This window comes from Dermacentor andersoni, chromosome 2 (assembly GCF_023375885.2).
Source record: "Dermacentor andersoni chromosome 2, qqDerAnde1_hic_scaffold, whole genome shotgun sequence".
NCBI lineage: Eukaryota > Metazoa > Arthropoda > Arachnida > Ixodida > Ixodidae > Dermacentor > Dermacentor andersoni.
Genome location: NC_092815.1, coordinates 83,618,680 through 83,640,936, shown reverse-complemented (window position 1 = coordinate 83,640,936; position 22,257 = coordinate 83,618,680). Strand labels below are relative to the sequence as shown.

Here is a 22,257-nt window from a genome sequence, read left to right as displayed (position 1 = left end):
CGACTTTTGTAGCATATACAGTAACCCTAGTGAAGAAAGTAGAGAGACATGACTCTTCCTCCACTTTACCATCTTGCCCTTCGCGTCTTGCCACTGGCTTCGTTTATATTGGCGCTGGTCTAAAGATAAGCTGTAGAGCGCGGCGACAGCCAATCATTTCACCGAGCGCTCGAGAAGCCACGCACAGTACTGTGCCAGCGCAGTACTCTGTTTTAGCATCGGCGGAGTGGTCGACTGGCAACCTGTGAGTACGGTGTTCGAATCGTTGCGTGGCACTGCGATTTCTTTCTGTTTTTTCTTTATAAAAGCTTGGCAAAGCACTCTGATTCCAGTGAAAGGTCACCGCCAACACCGGCGGACTTCAAAACGACTGGAAAACTGAGCCTGTCACACTTATTGCCATAATATTACTGTAAAGCTCACTGGAAGTGACGCAAAACCCAGACTTGGCTTGTCCCGAACGAGATTTTCCTCCTGCCTCTTTCACATAGATATTATATGCTGTGAACTGCTGCACTTTCAAGGCGTTCTTTCACACCTTAAAGCCAAAAGATACCGACGGGCAGCTCCCACCACACAACCCGTGTTCGTGAGATTCTGGAATTCACGTCATATTCGCTTTACTGTGTATCTGTGCGGCACACCGCTACTGGCGTCTGTCGTCTGCTGCGGGACAATCTGGAACAATGGTAATTAGAAATATGTGTGGATGCTGACATCTCGGCTTCAACACAGTTTCTTTGGTGACACATACTAGCCGTCTTTTAACAAATTTCCTTACAGCTGACCTATAACACATTTTCCATTAAATGCGGCGGTTGTTAGTTGCACCATGTACGGAAATGAAAAGTTTCTCTGTGCGAGCGCTTGTTGTGAAATCACTAGCCACTCATCAGTCGGGAAGCCCATTAGGCAACATAAACCTTCAACAATACTTTAGCGCTGTATGAGAAGCAGCGATAATATTGCTACGGCACAATATGCGCGATCACGAAAGGCCAGCAGTGTGAAGACGACGACGACGATTAGAAGCTAGCGCGGGCTGTTGCCTCTTGGCCAAGCGCAGCGTATTTTCCTTGTAAATATATTTGTACATAGCTTTTCGTCTGCGTCTTCCTACGTAACATATCTGGTGGAGGTGGACGTTCCCTGTACCTCGTCACGGAGCTTCGCAGTGGACGGTACGTCGAGCCTTCCTTCATGGCTCCCGGCGACGACAACCCGACTCCGCCGGCTCCGACACCTGCTGCCACTTCGACGACCTACATCACTCTCCCCGCTCCCCGTGATCCTGGCGTATTCTCGGGCCAAGATGGGGAAGACGTCGATGACTGGATCAGCCTGTATGAACACGTCAGCCGCAATAACCGGTGGGACCCTACTATTATGCTCGCCAACGTAGTCTTTTACCTCGGTGGCACACCTCGAGTTTGGTATCGCACGCACGAAGATGAGCTCACCAGTTGGGATTCACTTAAGACACAGCTTCGAGACTTGTTCGGCAACCCCTACGGTCAACAACTTGCCGCGCAGAAGGCGCTTTCCGGCCGTGTGCAGACGTCAACAGAGCCCTATGTCACGTACATTCAGGACGTCTTGGCTCTGTGCCGCAAAGTTGACACCCACATGACTGAGTCAGACAAGGTTTCCCACATCCTCAAAGGCATTGCCGATGACGCCTTCAACTTGCTCGTTTGCAACAACGTAGCGACGGTGGATGCTGTTATAAGAGAGTGCCGCCGCCTGGAACTCGCCAAAAGCCGACGTATTGACCAGCAGTTTGCCCGTCTGCCCAACACCCCAGCGACATCTTCCTGTGCCGACGCTCCTCGTCCCAACAACACTGCCGATGTTACCAGGATCGTCCGGCGTGAGATCGAGGCCGCCTATCCGGCTGCCTTCGACTCCAGTCCCACCAACACATCTGCAGTCACGGTCTCACTGATCCAGGCAGTTGTCCGCCAGGAGTTTGAAAACATGGGTCTTCACACCATCTGCTCGGCCCATCGCCCTAATACCCGCCCGGCTTCTTCGATTTCGCCCCGTCCCGCATCTTCTTACCCACCACGTTTCCGCAACCCATCTGAATGGCGCACTGCTGACGACAAGCCTATTTGTTTCCACTGCCATCGAATCGGGCACATTTCTCGGCACTGTCGTAGTCGCTGGAGTTCCCCGAGCCGGCCTACTTATACTGCCTACTCTCGCCCCTCAGGTGGCCCTTCTCGTCCCTATGCCGCACGCTCCGATAATGCCGCCACTGATTCTCCTGCAACGAACCGCCCCTATTCTCGTTCGCCTTCGCCCCAACGACGACAATCTCGCTCTCCCCAGCCCCGTCGCTCCTATTCGCCGACTCCCTTCGGACGCCGCTCCCAGCCGGAAAACTAGACGATGCAGCGCCTCGAGGTGACGCTGCATTGCTCCCTACGCCGCCAAATCCTCTACTGACTTTGCCCACTCATCTGAACCTTCTTGACGTGCAAGTCGACGGTGTTTCTGTGTCTGCTCTCATAGACACTGGGGCGCATTTGTCCGTAATGAGCGCTGACCTTCGTAACCGGCTCAAGAAAATTATCACGCCCGCCACGACGCCTGTTGTCCGTGTCGCCGATGGCGGAACAGCCCCCGTAATTGGTATGTGTACCGCCCGCGTCTCCTTCGCCGATCGCTCAACAATCGTGCTATTCACAGTCATCGCCCACTGTCCCCACGACATCATCCTCGGCTTAGACTTCCTTTCCGCACATTCTGCTCTCATCGATTGTTCCGCCAGTACTCTCCGCCTTGACCTGCCTGTTCTGGATCCTGCTGAACCACACCCCAGTCGCCTCAGTTCCGCCGACTTCGTTCGCTTGCCACCTTCGGCACTGACCTACGTTGACCTAGTGTCATCCCCACCAGTCCCCGACGGTCACTACATCGCGGCTCCTGTGCAAGACGTCCTCCTTACACATGGGATCACAGTACCCCATACAGTTTTATCTATTACGGCGAATTGCGTCTGCCTGCCAGTGGTCAACTTTGGCTTGACGACACAAGTGCTGCCACGTGGGATGTCTTTGGCCTAGCTTTGTTCATTCGAGGATCACTCAGTAGCATCCATTGCAGTAGACGACACTTCATCCGATACTCCTCTACCATCGCAGTCGGCAAATTGTACCATCGCTGACTTACGGAAAATGATTGCCCCCGACTTGCCCTCCGAGCACGCTCGTGAACTCTACCGCGTTCTGTTTTCCTACCACGATATTTTTGACTTTAACGATCGTCCTTTAGCCCAAACTACAGCTGTCAAACATCGCATTAATACCGGCGATGCCCCTCCTATTCATCGCCGCCCGTATCGAGTGTCACCAGCTGAGCGTCAAGTTATTCACGCAGAAGTTCGCAAAATGCTTGCCAAGAACATTATTGAACCATCATATAGTCCATGGGCGTCACCTGTAGTACTGGTCAAAAAGAAGGATGGCTCATGGCGCTTTTGCGTGGATTATCGGCACCTTAACAGGGTTACCAAAAAGGACGTGTATCCCCTACCTCGGATTGATGACGCCCTTGACTGCCTCCACGGTGCTCGCTATTTCTCTTCTATTGACCTTCGCTCCGGCTACTGGCAGATTGCCGTGGACGATCTCGACCGCGAGAAGACTGCTTTTGTCACACCCGACGGTCTTTATCAATTTAAAGTGATGCCGTTCGGTCTATGTAACGCCCCTGCCACTTTTGAACGCATGATGGACTCCCTTCTTCACGGTTTCAAATGGTCCACGTGCCTGTGCTACTTGGACGACGTTATCGTATTCTCCCCAACGTTCGCTACGCACCTCGAGCGCCTCTCAGCAGTCCTGGACGTTTTTCGGCGAGCCGGTCTGCAACTCAACGCATCGAAGTGCCAATTCGGCCGTCGCCAGATTACCGTCCTTGGACATCTCGTTGACGCGAACGGAGTGCAACCGGACCCAGGCAAGATCCATGCTGTTACGCACTTCCCTGTTCCGAAGTGTGTCAAGGATGTGCGCAGCTTCATCGGCCTTTGTTCGTACTTCCGCCGTTTCGTGAGAAATTTCGCCGCCATAGCACGACCACTAACCGACCTTTTGAAAAAAGACGCTCCTTTCCAGTGGGGCGATAACGAGGCCTCTGCATTCTCTCATCTAATCGACATTCTCACAACGCCTCCCGTTTTGGCCCATTTCGATCCTTCTGCGCCTACCGAAGTCCGTACTGATGCCAGCGGTCACGGAATTGGAGCAGTACTGGCACAACGCCAGGGTGGCCACGACCGTGTTATCGCTTACGCCAGCAGGCTCCTCTCACCCGCGGAGCGCAACTATTCCATCACTGAGCGTGAGTGTCTGGCCCTAGTTTGGGCGGTTGCGAAATTCCGCCCATACTTATATGGCCGATCCTTTTCCGTTGTCACAGACCATCACGCGCTTTGCTGGTTATGCTCACTGAAAGATCCTACAGGAAGACTTGGTCGCTGGGCCTTACGCCTCCAAGAATATTCGTATACTGTCACCTATAAATCTGGCCGACTACACAAGGACGCTGACTGCCTGTCTCGCTACCCGGTCGACGAGCCTGACGACGCCGACAGTAGTAGCGCCAACGGCATTTTCTCTGTCTCTGCCTTCGGTAACATCGCCGATGAGCAGTACCGAGACCTATCGCTGCGAGCACTTATCGAGCGTCTGCGCTCTACACCTACCGACGCATCCGTTCGCCGATATGTCCTCCAGGGTGGCATTCTGTATCGAAGGAACTTCCTCCCTGACGGCTCTGACCTTCTTCTTGTCGTGCCAAAACAGCTACGACAGACTGTGCTCTTTGAGATGCATGACGCACCCACTTCAGGACATCTTGGGGTAACCCGCACGTACGACCGCGTCCGCCGCCGCTTCTATTGGCCTGGTCTCGCTCGCTCCGTTCGACGCTATGTTGCTGCCTGTGATCCCTGCCAGCGTCGGAAGACACCTCAGGTGCTACCTGCCGGTCATCTCCAGCCGATCACCGTCCCTGTGGAACCGTTCTTTCGTGTTGGATTAGACCTGCTCGGTCCCTTTCCCACGTCATCTTCTGGGAACAAATGGGTAGCCGTCGCGACTGATTACGCCACCCGATACGCTATCACTCGGGCTCTCCCTACCAGCTGCGCCACTGACGTCGCGGACTTTCTCTTGCGTGACATTATCTTGCTTCATGGCGCCCCGCGACAGCTGCTTACTGACCGTGGTCGAAACTTCCTCTCGAAAGTTATCGCTGACATTGTGCGTTCCTGCTCCATTCAACACAAACTGACTACTTCATACCATCCTCAAACCAATGGCCTGACAGAGCGGTTAAACCGTACTCTTACCGATATGCTGGCCAAGTACGTTTCCAAGGACCACCACGACTGGGACATTGCCCTTCCTTACGTAACATTTGCGTACAATTCTTCCCGGCACGACACCGCCGGATTTTCTCCCTTTTATCTACTGTACGGTCGCGAACCTACCTTGCCCCTAGACACGGCACTTCCTCCTGCTGCGGTCTCAACAAGCGAGTATGCGCGCGACGCCATCGCCCTCGCTGACCATGCACGCCAGCTTGCCCGTGCTCGACTGACGGCCTCACAGACCACTCAGCAGTGTCAGTACAACGCCCGCCATCGTGACGTACAGTTTTCACCTGGTGCGCTCGTGCTCCTGTGGTCGCCCTCTCGTCACGTCGGACTTTCAGAGAAGCTCCTTTCGCGATACACAGGGCCCTACCGCGTGCTGCGCCAGGTGACGCCTGTGACTTACGAAATTGCTCCTGTGGCCTCAACCTCGTCCTCTCCTGTGGCATCTAGTGATGTCGTACACGTCAGTAGGCTCAAGGCCTACTACACTGCTTCCGAGTCCGATCTTTAGTCGCTCCGGGACGGCGCTTTTGCAGCCGGGGGTAGTGCTACGGCACAATATGCGCGATCACGAAAGGCCAGCAGTGTGAAGACGACGACGACGATTAGAAGCTAGCGCGGGCTGTTGCCTCTTGGCCAAGCGCAGCGTATTTTCCTTGTAAATATATTTGTACATAGCTTTTCGTCTGCGTCTTCCTACGTAACAATATCACCGTAATCTCGTACTTTCTTCAGACAAGAGCTAGGGGTCTAATCGGGTTCTTCCGCTTTCTGCTCTACCTCCACTCGCTTTATTTCTTATGTTCTTTTTTTTTCCTTATCCAGTATATGTTTTCGGTCAACGTTTGTCGTGCTCGTCTCGTTCTTGGAATGACGCCACGCTCGAGATTATCTCTTTGTTCGAATGAAACAACAACCGTCTGTGTGAATTTGAGCTCATTTGCCGCAGCAAGTACTCTACAGACGCACAAGATGTGCCGTGTAAGACGGGGTAAAAGCCGCGTCAAGGCACCTTGACCATCGCGACGTCTTCGACACAATCGGGCAAATTACACGACTTTATGAAACGGTACACAAAGAATAGTGCTACACAAATAACATAAATGATTCTGTGAAAGTATTAGTGAAGAAACACTTTTAATAGCTTAACACAATATAAAGTATTAATTTTACTTCAGCTCACAGGGAACTCATTTCCAGGAGACAACTGTTGGCTGGTAAGTTTATAACATTGTTGTCAGGAAAGTGTGATGCAACGAAGGCCATACACTATGTATACGAGGAAGGTAATGTTCACAAAGGCATGGAATGGCAGGCAGTTCTGCGGCGGCGATCAAGGACGTCCTATTTCTCTAGCGTATCAGCGTGACCTTCAACTGCCACATTTTAAAAGTAATCTATGTGACGCTAGAGCGCAGATTCATTCGTAGAGCCTTGGGGTTGGAACACGATTCGTTCCGCTGGGACCTCAGCACACGAAGTCTCTCTCCGCTCCGATTTCATGATATTAAACGTGCGTTGCTGTTTTTCGGCCTTGGCAATGGAAACATGTGGCGTATATGGCGAACGTCGACTGCCTTTTCATGTGGAAGTTATGGCTATTTTCACGAGTCTGCGCTACCGAGGACGAAGGAAGGATGTACACAGGGTAGCATAAAAACAACTAAACACAGGATAGTCTAAAAAACGATACCTGCTTTGTACGAAGTCAACTGTTCTTTAAATTGGTCAGTGGCGACAACTTGTAAAATTTGGGCGGAAACAGGCGTCGCGCTCCTCAGTATATAGGCTTACCTAAAAGCGAAAAGCTTTCCTAAGAATTGCCAGCACATCGTGACACCGCTGGTGCGATGAAAGTTTTCATATTCTAAGAAAACATTGACACCATTAGTTTCAGGTTAAATTGTGCACGACGAAAACTAAGCTTGCCGCTTTGGAAGCAGGGACGAGGGACCTTGTAAATCGCATATAAGTGGCAAAGGAACAGAAAACAAAACCTATAGGCTAGTTTGTAAGAACGCTTCGAACATGATGTGAAGTGCCCATTCGATCAGGAACACAAAGGTGTAACTGTGTCATTGCGTTTGTTAGACAATGCCCGTAAGTAAACACTCTGCGGAGACTATAGAAAAGCCGACGTATCTGTTTTTGTTGTTTTTAGGCTAGTGTACTTTGAAGACAGAGCTTTGGTCTGTACGTGTTCTCTGCATATAGCTTTGCTAAAGAAAGAGAAAACAAACGTTGCTTAAGCTCGCAATCCTCCGTAGGCTGTTCACACGGTAGCGGCAGAAGGCGTAACTGTACCAAGCTGGTGTCCTGGTGTCCGACGCAAGCCATTTGCATTGTCTTCAATTGAGCTTTACGCAATTCCGCACCAGGGGCCGAAGGTTAACAAAACAATTCGGAAACGCGCGCGGTCTGCGTGCGTAGCGAATACGAACGCGTGCATGAATACTTTGTTTAGCGCAAAACAACAGACACAAAACAGACGACTGGGCAGGTCTTGTGTCTGTTGTTTTGCGCTAAACACAAAGTATTCATGGATTCGCACCAACTAGCCCGCCAACGCATTGTGCTGAACGAACGCGTGCGACGCGCTCGATTGATTGGCGTCATGGGCGGCGGCCGTAATGTGCCGTGACACTACAGGGGTCGACGGTGTCACGTATACCGTTGTCGCTAAGCCCTTGGCTCTGTGTTTTGCGGACATTTCCCACGTTCTCTAAGCGCCAGCGCTCCGATTGAGCGGTCGAGCGTTTTTCTCTTCCTCCCGTGGAAATGGCCGGCGGTCGCGTCAGCCTCCGAACGAACGCGGCGTGGCCCGCCCAAAATAGACCCGCGCTCCCCGCGCCAAGCAACGCGGCACAACTTCTTGATAGCAGACAGCTGCAGGTCCGCAGCCATGGCACGCACTCCGGACCCCAACCCGCGGCAAGGGGGAACAAACTGTCAAGGTCGCCACGCGATCTGCGGTGTCACAGGCCAGCAGATAGCGTCGAGGCAGCGGAAGACGCCGCGCAAGCCAGCCCAACAGAAGCAGTCTATAGTGCGCATTAGCGCACGCCGCGTGAGAAAACGAAAGCGGTAGCCGCGCGCGATACGCATTTGTGTCGCGTTACTACGATGGACATCTCAACTCTCCCCGGACTACTGGGAGGAAAGACAGTAGATGACGAAAAGAGGGCAGAAAGAGTATACGAGATGAAGAATCAAGTTTATAACGTAAACTTATGTCACGTAAATGCGAATGCGACTTGTATATTTGTATATACAGATATGTATTGTATACATATATTAGTATATATTGTATATGTAGTATGTATTGTATAACTTATGTGTTTGTTTAACGTGCATCTAAGCTGTGGTATACGAGCGTTTTGGATACCGCCCCTATCGGAATGTGGCCGCAGCGGCCGGCAATCGAACCCGGGACGTCGTGCTATAAGCTGCAGTTGGCGCGAGCAAATTTACGAGACTACGTGTACGTGTGCTGCCCATGTGTAAGTAACACTCAGTTTGTCGTGATTGTACCGTCTTCGTCTACTTTGTGCCAAAGTTAGAACGCTGGAACCTCCAGTGCAACCCGATTCGCTTGGTTATACCTTACCTATTTAGGCTCCGTTCACGCGCTTCTCAGCAGCGGTTTTATAACCCAGATAAACGCATGAGAATCTCTGACCAGGAAACGTGCTTACGCCAATGGAAGGCGGGAAGGTCATTTGTAATGTTAGTTCAAAACGCTTTCGTAGGCGTCTTGTTATTCGTCAGTGTGGTCTGGACGACAATCCCCTGCATCTGAAGCGGACCTATACATATCGCAACCTTCGTTGTATAGTGAAGAGTGTCATATATAACAATCGCATTCTGGTGGTTTCCTTCGCATGGGCGTGACAATATCGGCGTTTGATATTACGTGAATTCTGCAACACTGCGGTATCCGGCTGCACTTTAGCGTTCGTGAGTGTACTGTAGGCACTCTCGCACGCACGATGAACGTATATATACAGGGATCCCTTGTAGATATAGGGATTTCAAGTCTGGCGCAAAGCACCCACCCGCCAACACGGTCTGCATAGCAGAGACAGCTCTTCACTAAATAAAGTTGTGACTGCACGACATATTTCTAAGTAACGACGAAATGTTTAGGGCCTCTACATCTACGAGTATCGTACGTGAAAGCTATCCACCGCGACGACACACCAGTACATATCACGGATGAAGCGAAATTAGAGGGTCGCGCTAAACATGTGTTAACGCGATATGGCAGCGCCTATCTCTAAACAAGGAAGTTCGTATTCCGCAACTGCACAACCGCACCTGTCTTGCATGAGCGAGCATGGTAGCTCGTATACGAACGGGAAACCGGGAACATTACATTCTAGCATTGCCAAGGGCTCGGCAAAAGCTTCATTTGTGGAACCTGCAGGCGGGCGATGAGTCAAGTTATCTTGCCGTTCAGAATGTCGTCTCATATTTCTGATAAATCCAAGCACCTGGCGTCGGAAATGCTTGGTGGTACCTAGGAGGTACCTATGGCGGCGCATGATCAGGCTGGTTCAGTGCGCCTGCGGTCTGTACGACACGATGTGTCAGTAGCTGTCGAAATTCCAGCTGCTGTGCCGTCGGCACAGCTGCGCCGTCCCTGTGAACGGAGCACCCCGTTCTGGCACGTATTCTCTCCAAGGTGACCTCGCATTCGCTTGTGGGTGCATCTCTCGCCAACGCGCCGTTGGCGAGGCTGCCGCTGTCTATCCGCGAAAAGCGGCCGCGTCGGCACGTAGGGAACAACAGGGAGGATGAATGTGACGGCGGGATACTGGGCGCTGGAATCGGAAGCAGCCGACAGCCAGACATGTGACACGCCCGTTTGCCCTTTATAGATCGTTCCGGTTTCGGTCGATGGCGCCTATATAAGCGCTGACTCCGGTGGCTAGTACTAGAATCACATCGTTGAGTGATACGGTATAGGCGAGTTGTTAATGAAAGCTAAACTTGGGTACCGTGTTTTCTAGCGGTCTACTTCATTTTCCATCGTAATTGTCATCCATCGCGCCAACTGGCCGAAAACGGTGGTGTGGCGAAGTCTGCGTCAGTGACGAAGGGCGTAAAGAGCCCAAAAAAGAAAAGGAAATACGTCGTCACAAAGTACGGCCGCCGAGCAATAGCAGAGCAAACGCTTGAGAGGTTTATAGCTTTGCGGGAAACGTGATACGCTACCACGATACGTGGTATACGTAGGCTAGGCCAAGTGTGCATCTTCGCCGTTTTGCCGCGGTATAGGCATGCCGAGAGATCAATGTTTTAGCATACCGTCATTGCGTACTGTGCTAAAGCGTATAGTGTTAAATTAATGATGCATTCATTAACTATATAGAGCGTTCCGCATCTTCAGAACACCAAGTAAGAAATCGAACAACTTTCCCGGCTCCGTACGGTCCATTCAGGCGTAGCAGTATTAAAACAAACTGCTAACCTCAATAAAACGATAAAACATTGCTAATATACTTTATCCTAGGCGTGAGATGAGTCTAAGCGATGGCTAATTTCACCATTTGCTGCTTGCTATCAGGAGAAAGAGAAAGTAGCATACGCGAATTCAGATCGAAGCGACCGGTCTCGGTGCTGCCGTGTTGTTGCACACCCACTGTAACCGGTGGTAACCGTCAGCTGAGCAGGACGTCGGGGGATCGAATTACGGCCGCGGCGGCCGCATTCCGATAGGGGACGAAATGCAAAAATGCCCCTGTGCCGTGCATTGGGTGCACGTCGAAGAACCCCAGGTGTTCAAAATATTTCCGAAGTCTCCCAATACGGCGTGCCTCACGATCAGACCGTGGTTTTTGGCACGCGAAACCCGGGAGTTTAATGTACTCATACCGCCACAGTGGTCCACGATACGCAACACGCATGCTGCAGAAGGGCTCCCGAATCGCGGGAACGTATCGCGCTAAGCTAAAACCCTGTATTATGACGTGACACGGAATATTTACTGAAAATGCGCTCCCGAAAACCATCAGCTGACCGCTCGCGAGCAACACTGCGCTTGAAAGATGCAATAGAAAGTCCTTGCGGTTTCAACCACGTCATCAAGCGATGAGGACGACAACGCGTACTGTCCAGTGTGTGCAGAGCGGGAGGAGTCTAGCAGGATCGACATATTTCGTTTTTCTTTTTTTTTCTTCTCGAAAAGTTGTTTTCAGCGGTAGCTCCGGTGATGACGTCACAATCAGAGCGCGCGGCTCACTTCGCTTATCTGCGGGTCGATGGTAACACGTGCTCTATACGCCAATTGCCATCGAATTGCAACGCTTGCATTTGAGAATATCAGTTGCCGGCGACAAAAAAGGATATGTAGCTCGCTGACGAAGTCGGCACTGCACTTTTTTAACTAAGCTTGCATTTAAAAAAACAATGCACGCATATGGTTCTGAATAGGGTGTGCTTCTCATATTCCTGTAATGTCCAAATAATCTTCTACATCAAGGAAAATGGGAACAAATTGTTCTTTATTTCTGACCATGAAGAGTACGTTTGCGCAAAAAAAGAATCATGCTATTTGATTTACTGCTTAATTAGTGCATTAATTAACTTTGTGTTGAACTGCTCTCGCAGCTGAAACTTCCCTCCAACATATTAGAAACGCAACTATGAGCTTTTATAGTTAGGTTCCCGCACTTACAACAGCATTTTGAAGCATCGAATTCGGTGCAGCACATGTGGTAAGTTGGGCATTACAAGGCTGTACACCACTGTTGGCACACTCTATAGGCACCATGCATCTACTTGCAAATTCGCACTGCTATTACCGTGTTACTTCACTTTGTATCTTTCATACAACTCTGTAGTATACGGGATGATCATTTTTAAGCATTAAGGAATTTTTAAGGATTAAATGTTGCACATAGCATAATTCTAGTCCTTGAGCTGGATTATTCCGAGAGGCGGACATTACTTGAACGAGAAATCGAAACATATATTCAACTAATGCACAAAAGAAATTCATTGAGTATCTTATGAATTAATTACAGTACAGAACATATTGCAATTTACGAATCGTACCCGGTGATTTTGCAAGGCTTATCCACTCGGAATGAGTTTCCACAATGACGCCAACTTGGAGATATGCGCCATCAAACTGACCGTAAAATGCAATTTATTCCACTAACTTTTTTAACAAACCGCTCTTTTACGTATTGAAGCACAGAAGTAACTGGAACGTCGTTGTATACGGCCCTGCATTTTGGGAAATAATATCTCAACACTGGTGTCATCATGGAAATTTCATTCCAAGTGTAGACGTCTTGCAAGGTCACCGGTTACAATTCTTAAATTCGAATATGTGCTGTAAGTTAATTATTTAGAAGTTAATTAGTGAAATTCGTTAATTTTGTGAGTATGTATTTCGATTTCTCTTGTTAGTAATGTCCGCTTTTTCGAATAATCCAGGTCAAGGACAAGAATTATGTTATCTTTCACAGGCGATTTTTAAACATTCCATAAAAATTTGGAGTGCGCTTAAGCTTCGCCTTTAAGAGTGGAACGCGATAGAATTCAAAGACCCCTTGCTGCTTTTCATGCTTCCCGGCAACTGCTGCTTATGTAACCGTAACGTTTACCGGAAAATGCTGGCTGCTAACGCTGTGCACGAAGGTGAGCTTTCTGGTAGAAACACGGCCTCTTGCCTGGGTCGATCTCCTGTTACTGTTTCGCACTTTTAATATTTCAGTCTGAGAAGAGTTAACAAAAGGATATGCGCTGTCGACGTTTTTTTATTTTTTTTTTCGTTACATTTGTTTGTAGGCTACCGTTCTCGAAATTCCGAGGAATAACTTTGTAAAGAATGAAAGACAAGGCATGAGCAACTTTGGAGGTAGAGAAGTGGTCGGGTATGCGTGGTTAGAAATTTGGTTCCAAAGTCCTTTTGCCGAAGCGACGTCCAACGCCGACGCGGGACGCCGACGCCGACGCAAGATTTTCCGCGACACGGGGTCCTTAACGCTATCGCGTTAAAGCTTAACAATCATCACCCGTACAAGGTGCCGTGTCTTTTTTCTTTCTTCTTCTTTAAGCTGGCTGTTCTTTCTAAGCCAGCATGAATCAATTGGCTTACAAAGCTTCCGCGCTCAAGGCGGTGAGATGAAGTGTTTGTGCAACCGGAAAGCGCGTTTCTGCGACTATGCTTTGCATATTAACGTTAACCATTTGCAGGCGCGCATGCGTGCACTTAAACTGGTGGTGACTGCATCTTTTGGTTAAAGTCTGCTGGTGGTTAGGTAACGTGACCGTCTCTATTGCGCATCACTGCCGTTGTCAAAGTGAATGTAGAGAGAGTAGATTGACAGAGTGCTTCTTTTTATATACTTATGTACCGGTTATGTAAGGTCTACATACTATATATGTTGCCAAAACTTGTAAACGGGCCTATTCTCTTTGGTATATTGAGGCCCGCAGACTTCATAGCGGATCGACTGCAATAGTCTATAGACATCACACAAATTTTGAGGCATTCTATCAAAAGCCTTCGGAGGAACACAGCGGCATATTAACTATAAGCTGTCTAGATAAATTTTTGTATGGGTAAACCCGGCCAGTCACACTCAAGTCAGAGCTGGTGGGATCCAAATTGATGAAGCTGCTATTAAAAAAAAACCGTAAGAGGCACGTACCTTCACTGCAACGTTATCAATTTAACAGTTCGAATATACAAAACTTTGAATATGAATCAAATGGTATTTATGTTTTATCCGATTCGTGTTCGATTCGAGATTTCACTATTCGAAGACGTCGAATATTTATTTGATTCGTATACTGCACAAGAGACAACAACGGTTTTCCCAGTCTACAGGAAGAAAGACCGACGCTAATCGAGACTCGTTGTTGCAAAGGCGATCCAGTCTCTAAACAAACACATAGAGGAGATAACTTATGCACAGTATAATTACCAGCCGTTGCCTGAGCATGTCTCACTTTAGGCAGCCTGCGATTTCGATGTCTCTATTTTGCAAAGCAATTCGTTATTTTACCAATCTCAATATGTTTGGATTCCTTCGAAACAATACGTGATGCTTTAGTATCGCGCTTAGCTTATTCAACGAACACGACACTGTATCATGCGTGTGGTATGTGCTGCTGTCTTCTTTTTTTTCTTTTCATTATCGTCATTGCAACCGTGCACCGGAGGTGATCGTACTTTCCTTTCTTCCTTAATTACAAGGCTCTATGTTGACCGGAAATTCAGTAATTAACTGCACTGCATGTATCAACTAATGTAAAGATTTTTGTTGCCAACCAAACCCCACAAAATTTTTCATCTCAATTTTTTTAAATCGGGAATATTCCGTGTTCAGTTCGATATTCGACGGTCGTTTTTCTTGAATATTCGTATTTGAATGAGTTCGAACCGTGCTCCGGACAGGCCGCCATTGGAATATGAACCTGGCAACGTTTAACGCTAGAACGTTATCTAGTGAGGCGAGTCTACCCGAACAAAAAAAATTATTGAGAAGGCATTGAAATATTGTTGGTCAATGTTGAGTTTTTTATTGAGGAATTATTGATAGTATGTTGGAGAATTGTTGGGTTGAGTGTTGAGCACTCTTGAATATTGGCCACTGAAATCGAATTGAAACACCATTGGGTACCTCAATGTTGAATAATTGTTAAGTTACCATTGAAAGTCCATTGTGCTTAGACAGCCCGTTGTGTTCGTTTTGTTGAATGGTTGTTGAGTTACCATTGATTCTGCGTTGAACTAACGTTGTGGTAGTTCTGTTGACCTGTTGTTGAGTTATTTTGCCACAGCATTGAAAAGCATATTGTTGCACACTTGAGATGCCATTGAGATTTCATAAGTCGCCATTGAAATATGATTGAGGTTTCGTTGGGCTAGTGTATTTTTATTCATATATTGAAATTGCTTCGCTGTTCACACTTGCATGCCCCGGTGCCTGCTCGTAACTTTCCCAAACACAAACAAAATCAAAGGAGAGACTGATCAACTTGAAGTACCTTTATTTACACTAAAGATGCGTGCACGTGAAACATTATTACAGTACATAAGGCACCACTACATCGAGCCTGGAGACATAGGCTAGTACCTACAGCACTCTAGCAGTGTAAATACATCTGAAAAAACCTATACATATGAATCCAATCAAAACGATCACTGTGCTCTTCACTTTCGACTTAAGTTTATGACTAGAAGGCAAAGCGACTCAAAAGCCAGGCCTTAAGCATACCCTTGTAACAACCAACTTTGAACACATGAACACTTGGAGCTGCTTGCATGTGAATACACAAAAGACATCTGAATATGTTACATTGAAATGTTGCGCACACTAACACATCACAGGAAGAGCTACGGCTGACTGTGAGAAGGCAAAATAACCAACTTGAAACAAATGACTTCACGTAAATATATACAACCTTTAGCACACGTCTTTCACCACGATTAAAATTTAATGAAGTACCAAAGTAGACTTGCCTTAGCTTTGTCTTCGAGATATATATATTTTCATGTTGCCCAATTATTTTATAAAATAACATCACTCAACTTAGCTATTATTTGACGAGACATAATTTAGAAAGTTGTCGGGCATGATGAACACCTGAATCGTGTTTCTGACAAGCCAGGATTGCTTTCTTCAGAAATAAACGTGTAAAGCTGTTGTGTAATGAAAGCAGCTTATCTCCCTGGCACAAGTCAAGAACAAACAGTACACCATTTGATTATGTTAATGTGGGGTATAGAAGAGTTCCTTAGTGGCATTTCCTCAATTTAGTGAGCTCATTTTCAGGTAATCTTTCTGGACCTGCACAAAGCTAATTAAAGCACTTTTTGGGGCCTTTTTTCCTATACCCAGCAACTAAGTGCTACCTCAGTCAATAAAGAGATAAGGAAAGGCTAATACCTTGAACGATAAGAGAAAAAATAATTATTTAGCACAGAAAATTGGTAGTAACACATGGCTAACACAATTCCAAACAGCCAAATAAATGGTCACCTGCACTTTCAGTATCAAGCACCCCAGAAATAGTCATAAAGTATGAGAAAAGGTTCCAATGACTCGACAGCCAGATTGCTGAGACAGTGAAAAACGCCAATAAATGCATGTAAGAAACACCAATTAGCTCAATTTCGCAGATAAAATGTTATTAAAATAGCACCAGAATTTTGCTGCATAAAATACAAAGGTTGCATAAAAATTGGGACAAAGCAGTAACTGAAAGACAGAGGGAGCTACAGCACCCATGTTGAAAAAGATTACAAGGAAAATGATATATATTGTCAAAGATTGATGGTGAGGTAATCGCACTCTCCGAACCGGAGGGGATGGGGCGACAACAAACCCACCCCGCGTGCGTTTATTGAGGGTTCGACTGCTGACCGGCGATAAGGTCCACGCCTGATCGACCGTGAACCAGAGGCATGAGACGGGAGGCGACGTCGTACGCACACATTCAATTTAATAAAATAAAATCATGGGCAAAACATAATAAAAGAAAAAGAACATACAAATTACAAGCCGTGGGGCCTAGTTCGCGGAAGGCGTGCGGGTCACACAGCACACGCCCTGACGCCACTCGCGCGACACTAAGCCCACCACGTGGGAGCTCCTAACACTCGCGAATAAACAAAAAATACGCGACAAAAATGAAAAATACACGCGAAAATAAATGCGACAAACACTACACTAACAGAGCATACAATAATTAACACGCGATGGATAAATAAATGAAAGATTAAACGCGATTAAAAAAAAAGAGTCCGGCGGAAAGTTCTGAGAGCGGGCTGGAACACGAGGCTTAACTGTGGCGTGCTTGCCGAGATCCCGTTCTGAAGAGCGTCGGGCTGCTGCTACCTCGCTGCCGAAGATCCTGACGGACTTGCACCGTCTGTCGGTCGAACGGCGAAGACTTCGGCCTGGAGGTTTCAGCCTGCCGACCACATCTTCAGCTGTCTCCCGGTGCACGACCACCCTGCTCCGTCTTCCAAGCCACTCTGCCGGCTCGCCGAGCCGCCTCGTCCCTCCGTCGCGCTCAGGCGACCCACGTGATCAACCCGTCGGGCGGGTTCAGGGACAATGGGGAGCGCTCTCCCTCATCGCCGTGCAAGCAGCGTTGCGGCTGCGGTGGCAATGTCGGCCCACTCGAGAGGGGCGCGGGCATGCAACTCTGTGACATATATGCATATTTAAGTTTACAATTTTCGCTCCAACATATAGAAAAAGAACGCATGCACTTAAGCATAAAAAGGTTCATGTGCCTGGAGAATGCAGCGCAGTACAAAGAAGCGTCATGAGAACCGAAAAGTAGATCTTACTACGAATGCTTGCAACCTACAATCAGGCATGTGCCATGTCATGCCTTGAATGGATGAAATTCATAAATCTTACACACAAAGGAAGTTACCATCACTCTTATTGGCTTCCTCAGGGGACTCCTTGAAATTGAACTAGAAAAATGTACTCAGTGTCAAAAACATTGAGAAGATAAGACCCTATAGCGTTCTTCCTGAAATAAACAGCGCAAATAACTTCATGTATCAATTCTATGGACACTTCGCCAATTCGGTGTACATTTATATTTCACAACCACCCAAACAGAGACGAGAAGAATGAATTAAGGTAGGAACACACATGAACGCTGACTCAAGTAGAAGTTTATTCGTGAAGACGAAGATTTTAAACACACTGGCCAACTTCACAAAGAAAAAGCCATGGATGCGCAGCATACACAGCCCGGCACAACAAAAAAGGACCTAAATACGTCCTGTAGAATAAACATGTGCGTCAAAAACTAACAAAAACATGAAAACTGAAAGGTTTCTCCTGTAAGTGATATTAACGAGAAGTACTGCAGCAACTCTTTCCCACTAATGGTCACAGAAATCTTGCTTATGAATATTTCTTCGTGATAAATAAATAATGCTTCCATAAGTCCTCTTGTGTTCTGGTCTTTGTGATGAAACAATCGTTCTTTCTGCTCTATACCGCAACACCAGAGGAGTTCCAGAAGCAATATTTATTGATCACAAACGAAACAATTGCATAACCAAGTTATCTGTTGCCCTTAGTGGGAAAAAGTTGTTCTCAAAAGAGTATTTCCCGTTGGGTAGTATCACTTATCGGACAGATCTTTCGCTTTTTCAATAGATTTGACCGATAGTTCTCGTTTTTCACGCACGTTTATTCTACATGACATGGCTTCATATTTTTTTCTTGTCGCACGTGGCTGTTTCTGCCACGCATGCACGGATTTTTACCTTTGCCAAGTTGACCAGTGTGTTTAATACCTTTGTCATCAAAAGCAAACTTTTAGTAGAGCTTGCGCTCGTGTGTGCTCCTACCTATTTCGTCGTCCGCCTCTGTTCGTGCTGCTGTTTACAGTACCCACGTATCACTTGGTTAGGCTGGTAAACATTCTCACAAACAAAAGTAAATGCCTCCCCTCAAAAGGTAGCCCATCCTTTACTACTAAACGCCAGAGCAAATCGAAAGCCTTCACAGCGTCCATGCGGCAGCTAGTACACCACAGCGCAACACAAAAGATAGTTGAAAATCCCACTTGATGGAGAGTGGCAACACAGATGCGAGCTTGCTAGTGAATCAGCCACATATCAACGGGTGTCTCTTGCACGACGCCAAGGTGCTTTTGGCGTAGAACACTTTAGCATCTGGGAATTTACTGCATACGTAACCTGTGAGAAGGGAATGTGGACAGAAAATGATATCGCGCGGATTAAGAATCTGCCACACACTGCACATAACTACGCACGAAATAGAACTACACACTATACTGGCAAGTAAAAATTTGCGACTCTTTACGAGTGCCGTCGAGAAAAGGAAGGAATGGGTTGCTACGGTAAATGTTAGCTAAAACACGCACAGCGATGTTTCACAGTGGGGAAAATATTCCCGGCTCTCTCGCAGAACCAAAGACCACGCGACAGTGCATAGCCCATACCAAACAGATATCGAATCTTTGGGCAGAAGTCCAGTAGAAGGAATGACCTAAACATACGCCGAGAGCGATGCGAGCGTGAGCGTGCCTGTACGAGTGAGAACATGTACCGCTTCTTTGAAGCTAGCCGCTCCGGCGTGGCTCCGATCATCCCGCGCGATTTGTGTGCAGAACGTCGCGTACACGCCCTTGCGTGTTTTGCGCGGTAGCGTCCGCGCAGTGAGCTAGCTTCATGCACGCGTCATTCTTCACCGCGCAAACGGTGCTCGAGTGCGACGCTTAGCTCGAGGCGACAACGCGCCGATTGGCGCTCCTTTCGCTTCTGGAAACAACGCACATTCGGATCGGTCCAACTCAAAGAGGCAGCAGAGAACGGTGGCATGTTTCGGTTATCGCTTATTAATATTGTACAGTACGCCTCCAACGGCAACCCGCCGCGCTAGATAAAGATGCTTACTGCGGTAGTTTTGGCGGTGATAGACGATAAGGTGAGCCCGTCGGCGGCTCTGTTCTTTGACCACGTCACCACACCTCCGTTCATTTGCGCTGTGTATCCGTGTACAGTCACCGCACGGAAGCTGTGACTAATCGGTTGGCCGTTCTCCGCAAATCCCAGAGAGGCGAAATATATTTCGCGGTGCGCCGCATCATTAGCCGCAACCTAAATCGAGGCGCGCTAACCGCTACGGCACAAAAGGTGATCACACTAACCGTATGGTATACGATGAGCCACTACGGAAAAAAAAAATAATTCTGATGTTCCACGTGCCAAACCAACGATCTGATTATGAGGCACGTCGTAGTTGGGGACTCCGTATTAATTTTGACTTCCTGGAAATTTTTACGTGCATACAATGCACAATGCACGAGCGTTTTTGCATTCCGCTCCTTTGGAATGCGGCCGCTGCAGGGATCGTATCCACGACCTCGAGCCCCAAATTGCCACGGAGGCCGCCATAGTTACGAAATGCGTAAGCGTGAAGTGCAACACTGCCTTCCGGTACGAGTGTGGTACTACAAGCGTAGCACAGCTGCACACCTGCTGCACGATTATTTGTCGCGGTTCTCCTAAACTCGTAGTGCCTGCCTAAATACCTTGAAAGGCAGCGCGCCTCTCACGTAACGGAACGCGATAACAAGCGCTTAGACGGCATACGTGAGCCCCCATGAAAGATGACGTGGCCACTGTAGAAAATTATCACTGCGCAGAGAAGCCGATCCTTATGTTCCAATTGTGTTCTCTCATACAAATGAAGGAAACGTTATTAGACAGGAACAAATGAAGCAATGCAATTTTACGCACATGGGGCGCCGCTGCCTCTTCGCCTACCATTGTTTCAAACGAAGTGACGGCGGCAGCGAGAGTTAGTATCGCGCGCATTTGCTCCGGGGCATGCGGTTTGCTTCAAGAAAGTGAACGGTGTGCTTAACATGTCACGCTCGTCAATGTCAAAATAGAAAAGAAGGCTACGTGCCCAAGGAAACGAGATTACTTACCTATCTTCAGAAGTGCGGCTGCGACTGTTTCGGGGTGCCTTCTCTCCAAGAGGCATCATGGCCTCTGCCGCGCAACTCATCAAAACCGTCAGGCTCGCACATCAATAGAAGACTAGTTGTTGGGTGAGCCAACCACTTCACCGGATAAACGTCCCACTTATCGTCGTTAAAGCATTTCACTAAAATGTGCGTCATGATGTCCGAAAAGAAAATATTTTCATCAAGAAGCACGAGGCGTGAACCACCGCACAACTGCAACCGAATAACTGAGTCCGAGAGCCGTTCACAGCTTCACATGGCTTCACTATCGTATTCAGTTATAAAAACCTTTCAAACACAAAATAACGGCACTTAAGAACCACTAATTGATTAGCAATAATTTTTCATCAACTAACCTTCATAAATTTTTAAGAACTACCTAATTTATAGCGTAAACAATAAATACTACGACCAAAAAATGCGACTACGAAACTAGCGGTAACCATGTCTACTGTTGCATAAGTGTGCGCAAAACGAAGCTCGGTTGCGCCCGTTTGCGCGCACACATACACACCCGAACCTATCTTAACGTTTGTCGCGCCACCTAGAAATAACCATTACTACTAGTTTTGCTATTTTTACAAAACTAAAACTTCTAAAATAGTTTGCAGCATCTTTGCAGATGACGAGGTGACAAGTAAGGTACAATAAGGGTCCGTTACCTGTATTTCTTTCATTTCCCTGTGGTGTTCTTAACTGAACATACGAGACCTGCAGGCTTGGAACATGAGAAGACGACAGTTCGGCGAGGCTCAAATAAATCGCGTGCTTCTCGCAAGGCGAGTAACGGGAGCAGCCGCAGATACAGCGATTAGCTGTGATACTGTTGCGGCTGTTGCTGAATCTGAAGCTCTTTGAAGTCAATGGTTATAGCGGCTGCGCGCTGCGATCTCAAAGCGCGTTCATTCTTTGATCTCTAGTACCAAGGACATTGGACAAAAAACTATATTTGCTTTACGGACAGAGGGTACGTCGCAGGAAATTCGAAGACCTCACCGTGTATATTTGTAGCGTGTGCGCGCTTGCATCCTACGGTTCCCACAGTGCGTCCGATGCTCGAAGGTAGCGTCGTCGCCTGTCGGCACCTGTCTTATCGCCGGCCGCGCTGCCGCCGTGTCTACTTTTGGGGAACTCCACATGCGCGTAGTCACCGTGTTTGCAAGTGAATTTCGCATTCTTCTGCTCCCCGAAACGTGCTCATTTCGGATCGTACCAATGGTTATGTCATCTAGTGTATGTTAATACAACGATGGCATTTGTACACCGGCGAAGAAATAAATCGTTATGAACTTGGGCGGTCATGAATCTAGTCTAACGTTGCAGTTTTTACGTAGCGAAAATGGCTACGAAAGTGGGGCGGTCCCGGAGAT

At 47.9% G+C, this 22,257-nt stretch overlaps 1 protein-coding gene and 1 long non-coding RNA gene across 7 annotated transcripts in view; one reads left to right on the top strand and one right to left on the bottom strand.

Annotated features, from left to right (window-relative positions):
- The window catches only part of LOC126541744 (aquaporin-9-like), a 76,689-nt gene that overhangs the window by 9,515 nt on the left and 44,917 nt on the right, over positions 1–22,257 (top strand). The window lies entirely within an intron of this gene.
- LOC129387632 (uncharacterized) lies at positions 15,381–21,319 on the bottom strand. The gene is made up of 2 exons (XR_008614814.1): positions 20,849–21,319; positions 15,381–19,088 (listed from the first exon to the last, which is right to left on the bottom strand). It is a non-coding gene; the product is annotated as an uncharacterized lncRNA (long non-coding RNA).